Below are 14730 nucleotides of genomic sequence, written 5' to 3'. Positions count from 1 at the left end.
AAGTACGTAAACTTAAGCTCATTCAACGTGTATGTAAACAAGTTTTCTTGCAGTCTCTTTCTGGTTTCATCACAACAAATTGCTGATTCAGAATTTATAATGAATCAACGCAAATAGACGGAAAACAACAACAAAAATGATGTTGTTTACCATTCAAGAAGTTATTTTTTATTTTCCACGCTCTAAAAAACCATGTAAAAAATCGAAAACACTGTGGGTATTTACCTAACTGTGCTATTCGAAAGACATAAGGGGTAATTTGGGTGATTTTTTTCTGGTCTTTTGGTTGAGTTGATGGGGCATTACCATAAACCTACGGCCAACGTTCTATTCTCATTCGAAATCTTACCACAAAACACTTTATTGCAGCAGCAGCAAGTTTCCCACAGTGTTTCTGTGCTGACAGCTCGAAAACAAAATACTTTTAGTGCGTATTCGATCAATATTCAATATTATTCATAGCTCCCTACATAAAATACATGTCATCATCTCCAGAAAAGCTTTATTCCAAGTTAAAAGCCAAGCAGAAGGAGTTCAGTTACTACCATTCAAAACAATGGTCCGATATTTAAAATGTGTTTGTTCAAATACAATTTTACGTTGTTTTATTCTGTTTGCATAACAATCTTTTCAATGCTTTTGGTTTACATTAAAGTCAAAAAGATTGTTACGATTTTCTTCAACAGTAGTAATAGGAACTATATTTGCGCAGTTCTCTTTATGTTGCAATGAAAGCATTACTTTTGTGACCTAATTTTTCGTTCCTCTTATGTGTTCCGGTACCATCAGTTGTTTTCCATGAGCTATTTTTATCTGTTTCGGAGTTTTTTATTTCACGTTTCTATTTATGCGTAGTAAAATCACCGACCCGGTAATGGCAATTTTGTCTTTATTTTGCCATTCTAGGGGAGGTTTAAGATGTATTTTGCTGTAATCTAAACTTGCAAAAGCTTTGTGTGAAAGCTATGCAGTAAACCCTATACTACAGGCTTTATAGTAGTATGCAGGCTAGTAGGCCTATAAGTCTGAGTGTTTTGGAAAATATAGTACATGTGAAAAATATAATGAAAGAAAAAAGTTTCCCATAAAATTTTAAGCAAAATCTTTTTTAGAATTGTTTGTTACAACTTTGTCATATCCGAAACTGGTTGGTGCGTATCTGCAACTCATCATCATTATCACTGACTTATTATCGTGATAATCATGATTCAACCAATTGTATTCACAGGTGGCGCAATGGACATGCAAATACGTCATCTATATCTGCAGCAATATGTTTTCGTATCCTCACTGTTTGGAAGCTTTATGCGTATTTCAAATGATTATGACAAAACAAGTTGATTCTGTGAAAGAAACTTCTGAAGTAATTAAGTTGTTTTGGGTGTGTTTTCCCAGGTTTTCACTATAACCCCCGGATTTTTCAAAACAAATAAAGCAACAAGACGTGTACACACATAGTTGAGAACATACAACATACACAAATTGCACAATTTACAATAAAACTGAAGTCAGTAATTCAGCACAGTGTTTTTTGCTATAAAGAAAACAAGCTTGTTTATTACAATTTCAAAGCTAGTGTTGCATTCCAAAACTTAAAAACATCAAAAAATAAAACTAAACCAAAAGAACAATAAAAAAATCCAAATTAATACATCACGTTATCATTTGCGTACCTTAGCGATAAAAGACTGAATATGCTGTTTTGTGGTGGAACCAGGCGCGGATTTATGGGGGGGCCCGGGCCCCCCCCCCCGAAATTTTGTGAGGAATTGTTGAAATTGTATGTTTCCGCATCAAATGGTTTGATATGCTTCTAAACAGCTGATGTTAGTCCCACGGCAGACTTGACTTACCCCGGGGGGGGGATAGGTTTTTGTTATTATGGTTGAAATTATCCATCGATTAGACTCCGTTATTTTCTTTCATTTAATTTCAAATACGTTTTAATAGTAACATTTGTTGGAGCTGAAACCAACGCTGAACCAAATATGGCGTCAGTTGAAACAATCTGAAGCCCCTGAATGGCTCAGTGGCGTAGCCAGGGGGGTTGAGGGTTTCAACCCCCCCCCCTTTGGCATGCGTGTGACGTCACGATATTGAGAATGATGCTTTCAGTCTCTTTATGTCTCTAAAACAAAGTTTACTTAACTTTAAACGAAACTGCATTAAAAGAGCGAGTTTTGCCAATACCAAACATTCAAATATCTCAGCCAGGAATTAGCAACACGAAAACAGAGAGACTTAGCTTTATTTCCGAAAAATGCCGAAGAAAACATGATCTTATCCTTTTGTTATTCCACTGGACAGCACCATTTTATAGGAATATTCATACCCACATTTTTGTTGAAAATGCTCTCAGAATGCACAAAATTCAAAGTAAATTTTCAAAATTTTCTGCGGGAGGCCCCCCAGACCCCCGCTGCTGGGAGTCGTCTTTAGGCGAACACGCCGGCCGGCTTCGCCCGCCCGACGTCATAAAAAAAACTTTCAAAATTTCTAGCCACGCCACTGGAATGCCTGTTTTATAGTTTTTAGTTTTCATTATAATTTCAATCAATTACGTATATGCCTGCAAACATAAAATATATCCAATTGGTCATAGATACTCCATGCAGGGTTTTAAACCAGATTTCAAGTTTACTTTGCATGCTTAGCAATTTTTATTGAAGCAAAATTTATTTTTTAAACATTCACAATTGATGAAAATGGCTGTTTTAATGTCTATTTTATATCATATCTAAGCTATATGTCGTAGTATCATTGTTCATATGTGTTTTATCTTTTTCTTTCTTTTTAATTGATTTTCAATTTTGGCCTCCCCCGAAAAAAACTCCTAGATCCGCGCCTGGGTGGAACTATACTTTTTTACAAGCACGTCAGAAGATAGTAGTTCTGCAGAAAACATCATCAGAGAAACATTTCCAACCGGGATTTACTGGGTAGTAAAAGGATGAACCCCCGACTGGTCTGAAAGGCTTGAAAGACGACAGGCAAAATGTTTTCTAAATTCAAAGTAGAATTATTGTCAACACAAAACTACTATAGGGCCAGACTAAAACGTTTATAATCATCTACAGCGTTTTTCTGTATTAACTTTGCTTTGCCGCAGCATATGAAAACACCAGTTCTTTTCTGCTTCACAGAAAAACTGCCTCGTCTTGCGAAAATATAAAAATGAAAAAATAAAACGTAAAAATGATAAAACAATACATATATTAGAATGACTGTCTCGTATTGTTTAAAAACGTGAATGGAATTTAACTTTCAGAGCTTCTTTTTTTACGTTATTTCTATGTTCTGAGTTTTTGTTGTGTTTTACTTTGGGTTTAAAAACGTAACAAAACGAAATTGCTTAGAAGCCGAAACAAAATTCTTCTCTTACAACAGGAGCTCTTAACCACGGGTGCTCGCACCTCTTAGGGGTACGGGTAAGCTGAATTATTGGGATTAGTTATAAAGGCATAACTTGGGAATCAAGATTTTCTTATCTGCTTCACATCAAAACGAAAATCGATTAGATTCTTGACATGCAAGTAGCCCTCAGTACCAACCACAATTTAAATACCAATACTGTACACCACAAATACACCACAACTTGATAACCAACACGCCACCAATACACCACAACTTGATAACCAATACACCACCATCATCAACAGGAAAACAGCAAAAACGTCACTGAGCTTGTTGTTCAATCGCCACTATGAAAAAAGTTACTTTGCATTTTGCGTACAACTAATGAAATATTGTTTCGGAGCCAACTGCAATTTTGATGACAGGATTGGGCAACCAAGAGGCTGTATGGATGCCATTGAAGTGAGGGTGCAATTGGCCTGGAAGAGTTTCCATAAGCTTATCCCTATTGTTATGGACAATTCCTTCGGTAGTCGAGTACACATGCATAATATGTGTGTAAGGAATGTTCTACTGCATGCAAGCGAGACCTGGCCCACCATTGTCGAAGAACGAAATCGTCTACGTTGCAATGATAAGGCCATGAACGATGGATTTGTTCCAAGTCTCTTTTAGCAGGTGGACGATAGAAGAGCTGAGATCCAGGCTTAGCATCCATCAGCTTGGAGATGTCATGAGAAGAAGAAGGCTGCGTTGGAATGGACACGTGCAACGAATGGAATAAGTCGTGTGGTCAAAACAAACCCAGCTCTTTAACGTCCATGTGAAGAACCCTCGAGAACACCTTAAGAAGCGTTAGCTATAGAATACGTTTGAGGAGATCTGTGGTTGACAAATCTCGTCTCGGACTTTTCAGGACCAGTGGCATGAAGAAATGCCATTAAAAAGAATGGAAGATTGTTGGCTACCAACCCTCGCAATACAGGGAACAGGAGACGTTAAATCATAGAAGTGGATAGGATGGATGGTCATTTTATTTTTGTTTGGATGCGAAACGCCGAAAAGTACATGAAACAAAAACGTACAGTGTGCATCCAATGAGAGAGTGCGAAAGACCGTAGCCTTGAAGGCGTAGGAAGTCGTCGAGTCTGCACTCTCTCATTCAAATAGTTATACAAAAGAAAGTATTGCGTTTCTAAATATTGTCGCAAATTGACACAATAAAGAAGAAGGAAGGAAGAACAGAAAAAAAAAACATAAACAAATACAGATAACTTACTACAAAAAATGATAATAACAATTAACATAGTCAGGTAGTGGATGTCATTTCTATAGCTCTTGATTATTGAAGAAGTGTTTTTTGCATATTTTACTGAAAAATTTGAAGCCTTTTTTCATGTTTTTTTTTCATATTTTGAGGTAAACTGTCCCATACCTTGATTCCCATGCATTTTAAACTTTTTTGAAATAATTGGGTATTTGCCAGTTTAGTATAAAGTGAATTGGAGCTTGAACGTCGGGTGTTATACGAATGAATAGATGATACATGTGTAAAGAAAGTTTTGAAGTTTTCCGGTAGTTTATTATTATAAAATTTGTACATAAATTTACTTATTTCTAGTTTATAAGTAGAATTAACAGTTAGTATTTTATTTTCTTGATAGAGTAGCAGTAATTTAGTTTTCATTTCGAATGCTCCTGTAACGATTTTAAATATCTTGTTTTGTCTAACTTGAATTTTATTCAAGTATTTTGTGGGTGCGCATCCCCAGTTGACAATTCCATATTGTAGGTGCGAGTGTACAATGCTATAATAAATATTGATGAGAACTTTTCTAGTAGTAAATTTTCTAAGTTTACTCAGTACGCCTGAAGAAGAGGATAGTTTTTTCGAGAGGCTATCAATGTGTTTATTCCAGTTGAGTTTGTTATCTATTGTGATTCCTAAGTAGCGCGTGTGGTCAACTTCCTTAAATATTGTACCATTTAATTTAATTTGCATGTCGGAGAGTGTAGTCTTTTTATTGTTAAAGAGTATGTAGTTAGTTTTACTCAAGTTGAGTGTCAACTGATTGTTATCAAGCCAAGTGTAGAGTTTGCATAATTCTTTATTTATCATCGGTTGGAGGTTGCTGGTAGTTTTTTGAGCCAAATAGAGAACTGTGTCATCAGCATAGAGTAGAGTTTTCAAATTAGTTGCATCTGGACGATCGTTTATGTAAACTGAAAACAAAAAGGGGCCAAGTACACTGCCCTGAGGAACTCCAATAGTAATATTAGAGCGAGAAGAGAGGATTTCCCCGCCATGTACATATTGCTGCCCATTGGTTAGATATGAATGAATAAGGTTTTTAACGTTAAGGTTTTTAAGGTTTTTAACGATAGAGACACAACCATCAAAAGAACACAATTATTATCCCCCGTACAAAGAAAGCTTCATATTGTGTCATTTCTTTGTCAGTTATTGAATAACGAAAGAAAATACCGAATGTCAGGAGAAGTCCAAAAGCAAGGAAACTTTTTAGTTTTGGTGCATTCCAATTCATTACCACAAAAAAATGTTTTTCATATAATGTACATAGGAAAGGTTTGTGTTGATTCGGGGAATCCCGGAAAAGCGACAAAAGGGGGAATCCTTAAAATTTAGGCCTGGTTGTGATTTTTTAAGATTTTATAGATTAAAGCATTCAAAAAAAATATCCTGATGCAAGATTTTCTTTCTTCACAAAAAAAATATTCACCTTAGTCGTGATGACTTTGCACTATTGGTGCACTCCATAACAATCACAAACACAATTTGTTCATCATTTCTCGCGAAGTGTTAATAATTAACACCTGTTAATTATTGTAACTTAAACACTTTTCGGCTGTCATATGATTGTAAAAGTACTACATGAAATAGCTATATTTACTCGTTTGTAACGTCAGAATACGAGTTTTTGAGAATTATGCGTCTTTGTAGCCTACATTTATAAAGAGTTGTAGACACACAAAAGTGTATTATGATATCATCATTATCATGTGATATATTTGGAAGTTAACTGAGGTTAAGATTTTCTTTGAAAAGCAGCAAGTGGAATGTACTTTCTTGTAAAATTGAAAGCGTTTAGGCTAGTGACAAAGTAAAGTTACTTTTCCGATAAAGGTTCTTTGGAAGCCTAAAACGCTCGATTAGAATAAATTTTATTTTAATTCAAGTAAATTGAATCATTGTAGTAGTAATTATTGCAAGATTAAAGCTAACAATTTTATAAACAGATACAGAGAATAGATTCGTTGACTCAGGAGGTTGAACAAACTTTTATGAATCAAAAACGAAACGACATTTTGGATGACAAAAATTACTGAACCTTTAAAAGATTTTGTTTTATAAAAGTTTGTTCTTTTTATATATTTTAAGATATTTTAATCAGAATAATGAAGTAAGTGAATGGGTGTGAATTGAGTAAGTGAATAAAGTAAATGAAGTAAGTGAAAGGGTCATCATTAAAAGTAACAACTAAAAAAAATCAGTGGGCCATGGCCACCTAAAGATAAGGGCCATTTACTGCCCACCATGGCCATCTCCAGGTGGCCATGGTGGGCCGTAAAAATGTCACTTGCTGCATTTTTGTTATATAAATAGTTTTTTTCAATTCTATTACTGATATCCCTGTGGATTGTGACGACGTAAAATAGATTTTTATCGAACTTCAGACAGTGAAATACTTAACTTACAGTCTAATTACCTTTCGAAATTTGTGTAAAGTGCTATTTTCTGTGACATTTTTATTTATATTATGTAAGCTTTCAATTTCAAATCGCGGAGAAAAGGCTTAGTGAAACCGGTAAAACCAAAACCAAAATAACTTACAAAATTCGTTCTCAACATGAAAAATCACACTAGTTGTTGCAATGGTTTCTCAAAACTAACATCATTCAAACAATGATTATTATAAATAAGCGCACATGAAAAATAACTGTCAAAACAACTTTGATTATAATATTATTTTGTCATTAACTACTGTTGTTACGTGACCATACAATCAACAATGACACACTTTTCAGAATCTAATGGTTGTTCGATCACAGTGAGTGTCACAATAGGATTTGACTTTCATTGTTGAGACGAATATGACGTGCAGATTCGCTTTTGTTTGCGCAATGCTTGACAACAAAGCAATCACCCAGTCCTTTTGTTAATTCATTATATGCTTTTCTCCCATAAAATCAGCTGATTCACGACTTGTGTGATACACAAGTTGCTTTGTTTCTCACAATAACCAATGGGTGACTTGGAAAATGAGGTATGTTGCCAAAAGTGACTTGTGTAAACAAACTTATCCATCGGAAAATGAGTCTTTCATTCTATAGGAAAGCATAAATCATTCATTAATCACTGGATGAGTTTTAAAATATCGAATATTGCCCAATCGGGAAACAATAAACACCAACACATTAACTCGTGCTACTACAGTCCCCTACCCCCGTTCAGGCGAGCTTTGCTAAATGTGGAATCTTGCGAAACCGAAATTGAACTTATCTTACTCAGTTTCAATGAATTACTTGCTGTTATGTAGTACAAATGATAAGGACTCAGAAAATCAGAACTCTTTCATATTTAATTTCAAAAGACGCTCAATGTAAAAAAGCATCAATATTTGGCTAGGCAACTTTTCTCAAATTGTGTCATTCCAAACACCTCAGAATGCTGTCGACATTAAAGTCGTGCACAAACTTCATTTATTTACAATAGCCTACATGTCTGTCTGCTTGAAAACAACTTTCAATATCTTTTTGTTTTGAACAAAGAGTTTTTTTTGTCTACTAGAAATTCCTCTCCGACCACATTGTCACCGACGCAGTGTTTCGTAACAATTTCAAACGGCGCAACCGCGCCACCACACGGTTTATCTACATGAAAGTACAAAAGAGATGTATCAACCTGCGAGGTTTTTTCTTTATAATTTCTGATCAACCATGCACTAATGGGAAATGGCCTCTTCCTCTTAGTCTTCCTGTAAATGTGATACCGAACAGGCCGCACACCACATCATCAATGACTGTACTATCTTCAAGCCACCTAATGGAGTGGAAGGTCTGCTTGTCTTGGATGATGAAATCAAAGATTGGCTGCTCTCTAGTAGCCTTCCAGTGTAGTCTGGGAACATCTTAAATCTGGGGGTGGCAAAATGATCGACCCTCGGGTCCAGAGGCTCACACGACGACGACGCCATCACGTAGCACAACGTCACAAACTGGGGTTTTGTTTCGAAATAAAATGTTTGTTTGTATTTTTTTTTTTTAACTGCAAAATTACATTTGCAACCGTTGAATCAACGTAAAAATCACATATCTTGGTTTATGTAAAAATACGCATAGAAATCACAAGATTTAAACAAGTCCAAAAGCAAAATAGATTACGGTAGAAATTTAAGAAGCCAATGCTAATGCATGCATGTGACACCCCAGACAACAGTTCAACGTCTTCAGACGATGAATCAATACAAAAATGGTAAATTTTGCTGTCAGGGACACGGTCACGCTTAATTTAGCGTCCATACCATGACACGAGTTTTGCATTCTTCCGACCAGCCAAGCAGGGAAAGAGAGGCACGTTCACATCACGTTACTTTGTTCATTCAGAGTGAATAAATTCTAATTGTTGTCAATGGGACTCCTTTTGTCCCTTTCCTATGGTTATGGTTCTCCTGTGGGAATAAATTATGAGTTCACCACCTCATTAAAATTGTCGGTGTGTTCACGATAACATTATTTCCCAGCCATATTAAGGTGGTGTTAAGATAGTGTTACATACGGTGTTAAGATGGTGTTATAAAGTTTCTCATATAACTTAATCATCGAACAATAAAATTTAAAGGAATTTTAGGTACCTTGCTGGTATCAATCATCCGGCGTTTGTATATTTAAACTGTTAACACACACAGAAGCACATAACAATACTTATTTATACATCAACATAAAAATCAACCTATAAAGAAAAATGTCATATCTTGCATAAAATTTATGCTCAAAATAAAAATAGTTGGTTCTGCAATTGTGCTGTTTCTAAATTCAGCTGTAGTCCAGCTAAATCAGGGGTTCCCAACCTGTGGTACGCGTACCACTAGATGGTACGCTGGTAGCTTCCGTTTTTCCACAACTTTATATTTTGTTTATCTGATTTTGTTTACAAAAAAAATTCCCGAAGCCTATTCTCACTGTTACGTAACTATTAGACTATTCCTGTTGTTTCGTATCATTGCGATCTTCAAAATACAGGTCATGTCAATTGTCAACAAGGAGCACAGTTGCTTTGAAAAGCTGTACAACGCTGTGGGACAGTTGGCATTAATTTAATTATGTCAAATGATTGCTCTTGATAGATATCATCTACTGTTTTATAGCTTAAGGCAGGGGTCACCAACCTTTTTTGCATGCGGGCCACCTTGGCACTAAGGAGAGCTTGGGCGGGCCGCACTAACAACATGTTAGGTAAGTTGACTCTTATGTTAGAAAAGAACGCATTTCATAACCAGTATCCAGCGTTACATGTTGTTCATATTTATGTTAGAATACCGCAGCAACAAAATTAATCGAATAACGCTACTGCCAGGCCAAGCTCCTTTTATAACACTTTTGACTTTTTTAACAATGCCTAATAAATAGAGGCCACTTGTTTTGTGCACTTATAGCGAGGTGAGCGGTTTCATCAGAATATTCATCGCCAAGCAAGAGTGGTGTTGTTACTTCGCAAAAGATATCTTGCAATTAACAGTTTCAGTAAACAAGGAAATGTTTGACACATCGCAATACAGGCAACAATAGTGACATGCAAACATATCAGCGAAAAATAGGCTCCAATAACAGGAAAAAAGAAACCAGGTACCATGAAACAAACGCTTGTGGAAATCATTGAAAAATGGTAATTCTGTCGTAATTTATGAACAGTCTTCCCTCTAAAAAAGCAATGAGTTGGTTTTTCATTCTTTCTGTGAGAGTCTATAAAACCGTCTTTCTTTTATTATAGACAACTGTCACTTGCGGTGCTCATCAGCGTGGCAAGAATTTGTTGATGAACAACATTTTGCAGTACTTGCTTCGGCATTACACAATACTATAATTGGAACGATACAGAAAATATTAGCATGGCTCCTGCGCAAGGATGACACGCAAAATCGTAAAGCGTTCCATATTTCTTAAAAAAAAAACGTTTTACAGTAGGCCTGCTAAGCTAAATATTTTCATAATACAATCAGAAAAAGTCTCTAAATTTATATGTAATATTTTGCCAATTTATTATAAATTGAGTTGGCACACCGACCCATTTTGCCAACAAAAACTTGCATAAAGAGAACACTGCTCGTGAAACACAATAACTGTGAAACTTGCACTAGTGTTAAGCAACCCTATGCTCACAGACAATTTCGAAATTCGAAAACAGACGTTTTAATTAACCACTGGAACAGTGTGGCTGGACATCGCATTGAAATAACTATAAGCAACCCCCACCTAGATCTATAATCTGATTGGTCGGTGGAATCGTATGCAATGCGAAAATATGCTTCCCGGAAAGTATTTTTGCCTTCGTGCTCTTTAACTCCTCAGGAAAAGTATTTTTGGTTATACTTGTAAGCTGATATCTTCCGCGGGCGGCAGCGATACAGCGTGGCGGGCCGCATGCGGCCCGCCATTTGGTGACCCCTGGCTTAAGGTACAAATAGCGTTAAATAATGCTAGTTCTAAGCTAAAAATAGATCGGAATAAAATGTTGAATAACGGTTACAAGGAATGTTCTTCAATAAACTTCTGGTTCAGTATGGCCTCTTCATATTCAACGCCAGCTTCCCATGCTGTTCCACAGCTACTGATTTTCCCTTACTCGTGGGAATACGAGCAGGGATTTTTCAGTCATGATGAACATCAAGTCAAAAAGTTGAAACGGACTAGGTGCGCCCTGAAATGATTTTCGTTGTGCTGTTGGCAAATTTACACCGCGCATCGACCAATTGGTGGTTAGTGAAAAATCATTAAGTTTAGTTGTGGTGCTTTAGTGTTATTTTAGTAGGCCAATATTATTCTTCTGAATGAAATATGAATCGACCAAATTACCGTAGTTGTTCTGCAAGAAGTGGTACGCTTGGCAGTACAGAGCGTCCAAGTGGTACGAGATCCTAAAAAGGTTGGGAATCCCTGAGCTAAATCAATGGCACGATGTTACTTAATTAGTCATTGACGTTCAGTCTAAAAACTGTTCCAAATGGCAGGAAGTCTTCAAAGATTGTTGCAAGAATCATTTGCAAAGCAATAAATTGATTCTTTGATTGAATTGATGTTTTCACAAATGGTTTGTCAGATGTTGCTGTGCTTGACTTTAACGTCTGAGTGATCTGAAGATTTTTGGCCTTCAATTTACAATTGGCCAGTTTTTACGCTTTCAGATTTTTTTCTCACGTCTGTAAAGGCCATTTGAACATTGCTGGTTGCTGCAATGTTAAGGTGAATCGCTGTGTAGTCTGTTCTAGCCCAGCATGTCGCATGATTACAATACGCGGCCTACTTTTTAAATAGAAATGAAGCAAGTTTGGAGCAAGTAGCCATAGTTGGAGTTACAGTGATTTGGTAAAGTGACTCAAAAAGAATGTGCAAAAAGCAGAAGATATGCCAAACAGTATAGCGAGATCAAAAATGGTAATCATTACTTCGTTCTTGGATCAAGCAATATAAATGCAAGTAAGTGCACCCGATATCATACGACATAAGGTTTACATAACCTCACAATGATGTCATAAAAATGATGCAAACCGTAATACAAGCCTTGTGTGTGAATTTGTTTATTTAGAACAAGTATTCAAAACTTATTTACCACCAAATTTAGAAATGTTCTTGGGTGTTTTTGCTCCTTCGATTTTCCGGTGTGGCAAGACTTTGTGTTTGCAGATGTACAGTGTAACTGATTAGGAGTAAACCGGTTAAAACTAAATTAAACCAGTTGTAGCTAACTAATTATATACAGAAGGCAATAATAGATCATGACGTTATCACTTTTATCGTTGCCCCATACCCAACCTGCATGCTAACACTTGCTGAAGCCCTATTTGTATATTTGTCATCTACAATAGCAAACAGCAATTCAACACGAATTGAGAAAAGCTCTTTTTGTGTTTGGTCTTTCAACTATTCTTCAGATTGCTGAGCTATGACGTCACGTGACACAGTGACAATGTGGTTCCAAACGTTTCGTCTGCACTCATTGTCTGTTAATTCAAGAAATACTTTCGAACATCTGGTGATTTCTTTCCAACCAATAAGAAGGAAGACACGCTGTATTTGGAATTTCAGCTGAGTCATTTTAGCCACAAGAAGCAATTTCATTCTAACAAGTTCAAGCAAACACAAAGAATGAATCATCCACAAATGGCGTGATCTTGAAGCCACTGAGGCTCTGAGTACATTGATTTAAACCAATAACTTTAACAATGAACACACTTTAACCACGCGACTGACAAAAGTGATGCAAGACCTTGACACAATTTCAAGGGTTGCCAGACTAATATAATCGCTTATAAATTTTTACTTGCAGATTTTTTCGACAACTGCAACATCTTATTCAATTTTAAGCATATATACGTTTGTTTGTAGCGGGATGGTATATGCCTCTCAACTTGACTGGGTTAATAAAAGCTCTAACTATGTTGATACAGGGTTATCCATTGCTTTTAATAAATGTGCACAATCACAACGGCAATTAACTCTTATATGCCGGTTTGTACCAACTTTCAGTCAAAAATCAAAGGTCAACTCAATTATACATTGTCAAAAATTTGATTTAAAAAATAAATCACAACGAAGTAAACACAGATCGCAAAGACATATCCATGATTTATTGCATTAACGATATAGTTGCAATCATGATGAACAGAAAATTATTTTGAAAAGGAAAAAGTTTTTACCGCTTAGAGCGTTTATTTTCAACATGAGCAAATTTCATACAAGAATTGTTAAATTTGCTAAAGCAGTAAACATACACTGCATGATATATACTCAAGTTTTGATTGAAAATTTGGTGTTGGCCTGAAAGGGTAAATTTTCTCTTGCTTCAGATAGTCAGCATAAGATTGACAAGATCTAGCATAAACGAGAGAAACAAAGAAATAATTTCATTCGCCAATCACATTCTATAAAAATACACAATAAACTTATATCACAAAAAAATACAAATTATAAACATAAAGAAACACTTAAATTAAATATAGTTATTACTATCTGAATCCTTAACAGCCTGTTTCACCTAACGGATCATCAGAAGGTCTTATTCAAATAGAATCAAATTATTCAAATAGATTCTATTTGAATAAGACCTTCTGATGATCCTCCTTTAGGTGAAACAGGCTGTCAAGGGTTATATAGCAATAACTATATTTGATTTAATTCGCTCTGTTTTGCTTTTTTTGCTTAGCATTGAACACTTTTTGTAGTATTAATAGTTTTCATTGTTTTAAAGATTAACTACAAGCCTATACGTGCTATGTTCCAGCTAGTAAATTAGCACATTTTGCATGAACTCAACGTTTACAGACGTGGAATCTATATAAAAAGGACTGATTAGCAGGAAGAACAACTTAACTAAAGCTAGGCTGCTACTTGTTCTTTCCATTTCCTATCTGGCATCACTGTAAAACACCCAGGGGATTCACCAAGAGAAAGTACCATATGAAATAAAATCTATGTGGCCCATCTCTCTTCATATGTGTTAAACATGCTCACCTTTTTCATTCGGTAAGATGGCAGTTATCGGCACTAGACAAATCTAAGTGAGGGAGCAGGCTGAAAAAGCAATTTTAAGTGCAATATAATCTGTTTCATCAGTTGCTTCTGAAAAAAGTTGTAATATAAACAGACTGCAGTTAAGTTCACAAATGCTATTTTGTATTTAGACTGAATAAGAACCTCTTTGTTTCAATGTTAGAAAAAAAATACAGCAGGTTATTTCACTATAGTATTAAAATGATTCTGCAGACTCTAAACCTCAGTTCTGGCTTCTCGGTGTTTTGAGAATTGCTAATCATGAATAATTGTAGGATCCAATTAGAAGGATTCAACCAAACGTATAATAATCAATAAAAAGACAACTAGGTTTGGTAACTACAAAAATTTATTGGTAGAGCTTTTGCCGCCGTAAAGGCGACTTCATCAGTACTTTCTATTTGAATAAGAGTACTGATGAAGTCGCCTTTACGGCGGCGAAAGCTCTACCAATAAATTTTTGTAGTTACCAAACTTGGTTGTCTTTTTATTGATTATTTCAGTAGGTCTGATTTTTAAACAGATTATGATATATTCTGCAATGCGACAATGAATATTATACAGTTGTATTACTGTGAAGAGAATTTGCTT

At 35.7% G+C, this 14730-nt stretch overlaps 1 non-coding gene across 1 annotated transcript; it reads left to right on the top strand.

Moving 5' to 3' along the window:
* Positions 1-10425: 10425 nt before the first annotated feature.
* LOC145783735 (U6 spliceosomal RNA) lies at positions 10426-10533 on the top strand. The gene has a single exon (XR_014290953.1). It is a non-coding gene; the product is annotated as a U6 spliceosomal RNA (small nuclear RNA).
* Positions 10534-14730: the final 4197 nt, after the last annotated feature.

This window comes from Aplidium turbinatum, chromosome 14 (assembly GCF_918807975.1).
Source record: "Aplidium turbinatum chromosome 14, kaAplTurb1.1, whole genome shotgun sequence".
Lineage (NCBI taxonomy): Eukaryota > Metazoa > Chordata > Ascidiacea > Aplousobranchia > Polyclinidae > Aplidium > Aplidium turbinatum.
The sequence above is the reverse complement of the archived record's forward strand: the minus strand, read 5'-3'. Positions and strand labels throughout refer to the sequence as shown.